Here is a 6,135-nt window from a genome sequence, read left to right on the forward strand (position 1 = left end):
CAACCAACATCGTTCAAAATAACAATCAATAGGATGATAGCGCGGGGGAAGAGGGCGGGCTTTGAGGCCACGGGGTTTCCTCCAATTAAAGCAAGGGAGAAGACGTCATCATTACCATGGATATCCAGCACTTTTCATCGTCATATATGCCGCGTTCAAAACAACTGGGAACTCGGCAAAATACGAGGTCTAATCATGACGTCAGTGATCTTCAGGTCGGAAAGTCGGAGCTCTAGAAAGAGGCCCGAGTTCCCGAGTTGGAATTCCGAGTTCGATGACCGTTCAAATCGATTTTTCACAGTCAGAGCTCGTTTTATCCCGAGTTCGCAGTTGTTTTGAACGCACTGAAGTCGGAAGTCGGAGATTTCCGAGTTCCCAGTTCCCAGTTCCAAGTTACCTGTTGTTTTGAACGCGGCAACACACACACACACAAAAGGATTGTAGGCATACATACATACATACACCCAACTTTGCTCTTTTTTTTTTATTTATTTTTTACAGTTAACATGTAATTGATGGATGCATCAGCCTATACTGTTTTCCCAAACGTGTGACCACCTAGATTAAGGGAATAAGCTATTACAAGGTTTATGAATCAGTCCACTTGTTTTATTTGCATTGGATAGATTTGCATAGGATAGATTGCCTACAGTCATCATGGGGTTAGGAAATAGTTATTCATAGGGCACTGGTCAAAAGTAGTGCACCATGTAGGGAATAGGGTACCACTTCTCTTTGGCAGCTGGAAATGAACAGATGGGAATGATTAGTAGGATTACATGTAGAATATTTAACAAAAGTAATTGTGAGCGCTTTAAGATGTTGATTGATGATATTTCATGGGAAAATGTTTATGATCAGGCCGATGTGGAGTCTGCTTACCAGACTTTTCTCACATCGTTCAATTCTGTATTTCACCACTGCTTTCCCTTAGTTAAACCACGTAAGAGAGCAACGGAAGGGTTCTGGAAACCTTGGTTTACAACCGGTCTCAAAAGATCCTCCGTTAAAAAGTTAAAAGCTGTATAAAAAGTTTCTCACAAATCCCTCTCCCCTGAATTCTGCAAATTGTAAAAAGTATAAGAACATATTTACTCACCTACTTTGGATATCCCAAAAAATATATTTTACTAACAAATTCCAAGAATACTTAAATAATATAAAGTCAACTTGGAAAATCATCAATCAACTGTTGAATAGGAAAAAGGCATCTACAGTACAACTATTCCATCTAAATGCATTGTTGGAAATAAGACCTATAATGATCCTGATGTTATTTCATGTGACAACGACGAGACAGCCTATAGGGAGGAGGTCAGAGACCAGGACAACAACCTCTCCCTCTACGTGGTCAAGACAAAAGAGATGATTGTGGACTACAGGAAAAAGAAGAGGACCGAGCACGCCCCCATTCTCATCAATGGGGCTGTAGTGGAGCAGGTTGAGAGCTTCAAGTTCCTTGGTGTCCACATCACCGACAAACTAACATGGTCCAAGCACACCAAGACAGTCGTGAAGAGGGCATGACAAAACCTATTCCCCTAAGGAGACTGAAAAGATTTGGCATGGGTCCTCAGATCCTCAAAAGGTGCTACAGCTGCACCATCGAGAGCATCCTGACTGGTTGCATCACTGCCTGGTATGGCAACTTCTCTGCCTCCAACCGCAAGGCACTACAGAGGGTAGTGCGTACGGACCAGTACATCACTGGGGCCAAGCTTCCTGCCATCCAGGACCTTTATACCAGGCGGTGTCAGAGGAAGGCCCTAAAAATTGTCAGACTCCAGCCACCCTAGTCATAGACTGTTCTCTCTGCTACCGCACGGCAAGTGGTACCGGAGCGCCAAGTCTAGGTCCAAGAGGCTTCTAAACAGCTTCTACCCCCAAGCCATAAGACTTCTGAACATCTAATCAAATGGCTACCCAGACTATTTTGGATTACATTAAGGGACATTTCCCTTCTGTGCTTCAGTTTGATCCTGATGTAATAGAGGTGAAGGAGGTAATTGATAACTTAAAGATATCGCGCCACCAGGCCATGATGAGATTGGTGAAATCAGTGTCTTCCTCGATTACTGAGTTTCTAACAAATATCTTCACCAAATCTATGCAAACTGGTATTGTTCCTAAAGATTTGAAAATTGCCAAAGTTTTCCCCCTCTATAAATCTGGGGATCCAAGATCTTTTAAAAATTATCGCCCAATATCTGTACTACCATGTTTATCTAAAATCCTAGAACAATTGGTGTATAAGAGAATGTTGAAACATTTAAATCAACACTGTATTCTATATGAGCACCAATATGGTTTCAACACTGTATTCTATATGAGCACCAATATGGTTTCAACATTGTATTCTATATGAGCACCAGTATGGTTTCAACACTGTATTCTATATGAGCACCAGTATGGTTTCAACACTGTATTCTATATGAGCACCAGTATGGTTTCAACACTGTATTCTATATGAGCACCAATATGGTTTCAACACTGTATTCTATATGAGCACCAATATGGTTTCAACACTGTATTCTATATGAGCACCAATATGGTTTCAACACTGTTTTCTATATGAGCACCAATATGGTTTCAACACTGTATTCTATATGAGCACCAATATGGTTTCAACACTGTATTCTATATGAGCACCAATATGGTTTCAACACTGTATTCTATATGAGCACCAATATGGTTTTCGTAAAAACTATTCCACAGATATGGCTCTTTTGCAACTTAACAACAATGAATACGCTCTTGGCATCTTTTTAGATTTATCCAAAGCGTTTGACACAGTTGATCATGAAATATTACTTTCTAAATTGCATCATTACGGTTTTCATGATTATACATATAATTAGTTATAGAGTTATGTTTATTATAGAGAATAATTGTTTTATGCAAATAGCTGTGCATCTACCAGGGCCAAGATATCCTGTGGTGTACCACAGGGTTCGATAATTTGACCTTTGTTATTCCTAATCTATATCAATGACCTTGCTGCTGTGTCTTCTATCATACTCCCATTCTCTTTGCTGATGAAACCAATTTGATAATTTTGATTCACTAATTAATGAAGCCAATTCAGGTATGGACACATTTTCTGAATGGTTCTAGATAAACAAATTATAATTAAATGTTAAAAGATTCAACTTTATTGTATTCACTGGTAAGAATAATACATGTTTTTTTTTTTTTTAAGAGACAGAATCTCAATTGGTGGGAATGAAATGGAACAAGTTACATCCACTAGATTCCTCAGAGTTCTAATTGATGAAAAGTTATCCTGGAAAGATCATATTCAATTTATCTGTAGAAAAGTGATTAAATTGGTGTCATCAGAAAGATTAGTGGTTTGGTTCATCAGGCTTGCTTCCTAACTCTATACTATAGCTTAATTTACCCATATCTAATTTACTGTAATATTGTCTGGGCCAGTACATATGCCTCCTACCTACACAAATTACTCATCATACAAAATACATTTGTAAGACTAGCCACTTTCTCTAATTACCTGGCTCCATCTGCACTTTTGTTTAAGAAACTCAATATCTTGTCTATTTACGACATTAATGTACGCCAATTATGCACCTTTATCTACAAATACTTATACCTCCCAGACAGTTTACCTAAATCCTTCAATGGATTCTTCCAGGTTAATTCTGAAATCCATCTATATAACACAAGACACTGCGAAAAGCTTCACCCTCCCCACGGCCGCACCATGCATTGTCAATTCTCTATCAGATACAGAGGTACCATACTCTGGAATTCTTATTTGCCAAAACCTCATCATCCCTCAATAACTTCAAGCGAAGACTGGGGGTCAGCCTGATGAACCAAACTACCCAATAATCCCCTCCATGTCGCCTAACTCTCACACTCCATACACAAACACATGCACACACACACATAATCAAACATGATTTTTCTTCTATACTGAGTATATCATGTACATTTATAATTAATATGCTTTGTTTAACTGATTGAACAAACTTTTTTTTTGGTACTTATATTTGTGGTGTGGTTTTCATATCAGCCCTTTTGGGCTTCCAACCTCACCTGCACATTGTTTTTACCAGTTTTTTATCTGTACTGTTTTGTCTTTCACTTATTTTCTTTGGTGCGAATAAATAAAACCTAAAACCTAATTTGGGACGCACATGTAGATCTCTAATGGCTGAGGAATTGATCTATCAGCATAATGTACTGTTTTGCTTTGAAAGGAGTGAGAGCTGCAGACAGACAGAAAGAAAGACAGACTGTCCCTGCAGCACTACATGGTGATAACTAGACTACCTCCTCCTACATTTTACATTTAAGTCATTTAGCAGACGCTCTTATCCAGAGCAACTTACAGTTAGTGAGTACATACATTTTTTTTCTTCATACTGGTCCCCCGTGGGAATCAAACCCACAACCCTGGCGTTACAAACGCCATGCTCCACCAACTGAGCTACATGGGACTCCTCCCTGCTGTCTCAGGCTAGTCACGACTCTCCCTGTGAGGTGACATGCCAGCCGAGGGCTTCTGCGTCCCAAATGGCACCCTATCCTCCCTATATAGTGCACACATTTTGACCAAAGTCCTATTATAGTGCACTACTTTTGACCAGGCCCTGGTCAAAAGTAGTGCACTATATGGAATAGGGTGCCATTAGTGACGCAGCCCCCCCTGGAAAACCCCACTTCCCTATCTAAGCAGCACAGAGGTAGAATACCTCTGCAACGCTTAATGGGTATCATGTCCTCATGAAACAAATATGTCACTACGTGAACAATATTTAATACAGGGATACTGTATGACTTGTTGGGCATGTGTGTGTGCAAGTGCGTGTGTGTGACATGAAATAGTCAAGTAAACCAACTAGTTTTTAATTGTATTCTTTATTATGTAGCTTTTAAAGCTACAATATGTAACTTTTTACCTGACTAAATTCACATAGAAATGTGATTTATAGATCTGTCATTCTCATTGAAAGCAAGTCTAAGAAGCGGTACATCTGTTCTATGTACGCTATTTCTATGCTTCCCGTTTTTAAGTTTCATTTTTGTGTCTTTTACTTTCGGTTTTGTACACCAGCTTCAAACAGCTGAAAATACAATATTTTTGGTTATGTGAAAAGATGTTTCACAGCGGTTTAGATGGTACAATGATTCCATACACTGAATTGCTTGTTTTGTCACATAAACTGAAACCAAGCAAACTATTAGAAATTTTGCAACCAGGAAATGGCGGAACGATTTCTGGATATTGCACCTTTAACATATTATTTTCATGATGACTGTTGTACGCCTAAATAAAGGACAAATTAAATGTGTATTTATACAAAGCTAGGATGCAATCATTCCGGATGGCAGCGCCTGGCTCCAGTGGTAGGCTCCTGCTCCAGCTCCATCCCCCCATTATTAGAGACAGTCATGCAGGGAGGCTGTGGAGACGGAGCCCAGTGTCTGTCATGGAGATGGTGTCACACAGTGAGAGAGGAGGAGAAACGGAGAAGCCCAGTCGATATTCTCTGTATGTGTCCCAAATGGCACCCTATTCCCTGTGCAATACTTTTGACCAGGGCCCATAGAGTGGGTTGGAGGCAGTGGTGTGCATTCATGGAAGCCAAGGGAAGCTTTGCTTCCCCAAAAAATGCACCAATTAAAAAACATAACATAATTTATCTTTTGGCTCTCTGTGTTTCATAATGTTCCTTCAATTCGCAAGAGGCTGAGTGTATCTCACAGGAGAAAGCATCCGAGCGAGCGAAACAGCACCCCTCTGTCTCTCTACACGTAGGCCATCTATCTGATGCTGTCTGGTCCAAACGAGTATGACATTGTTGCCGCCCGTAGCGTTGAAGGCAAGGGAAGCCAGCAAGCATTTGGCCTCCCTTGATAAACAAAAGTATAAAACATTTGCCAATCAGCGTTGAGCTAAACTGAGCGAGCTCAACTGTGAATGGTCCTGGCGCACCGAAAAAAGTGTCAAGGGAAACCGTTTGGATTTTGGTGTCACTCCAATCAAATCCCATTGTGAGCATATGTCATTGACAGAAAAACTTCAATTGTTGCATCTCATTGTGTTATTGCCCTCCGGTGGCTAGCTAGCTAGTTAAAATTGTCCCTTTCCTAAATTTGCCATGGGTG

Source organism: Coregonus clupeaformis, unplaced genomic scaffold (genome assembly GCF_020615455.1).
Source record: "Coregonus clupeaformis isolate EN_2021a unplaced genomic scaffold, ASM2061545v1 scaf0041, whole genome shotgun sequence".
NCBI classification, from domain to species: Eukaryota; Metazoa; Chordata; class Actinopteri; order Salmoniformes; family Salmonidae; genus Coregonus; species Coregonus clupeaformis.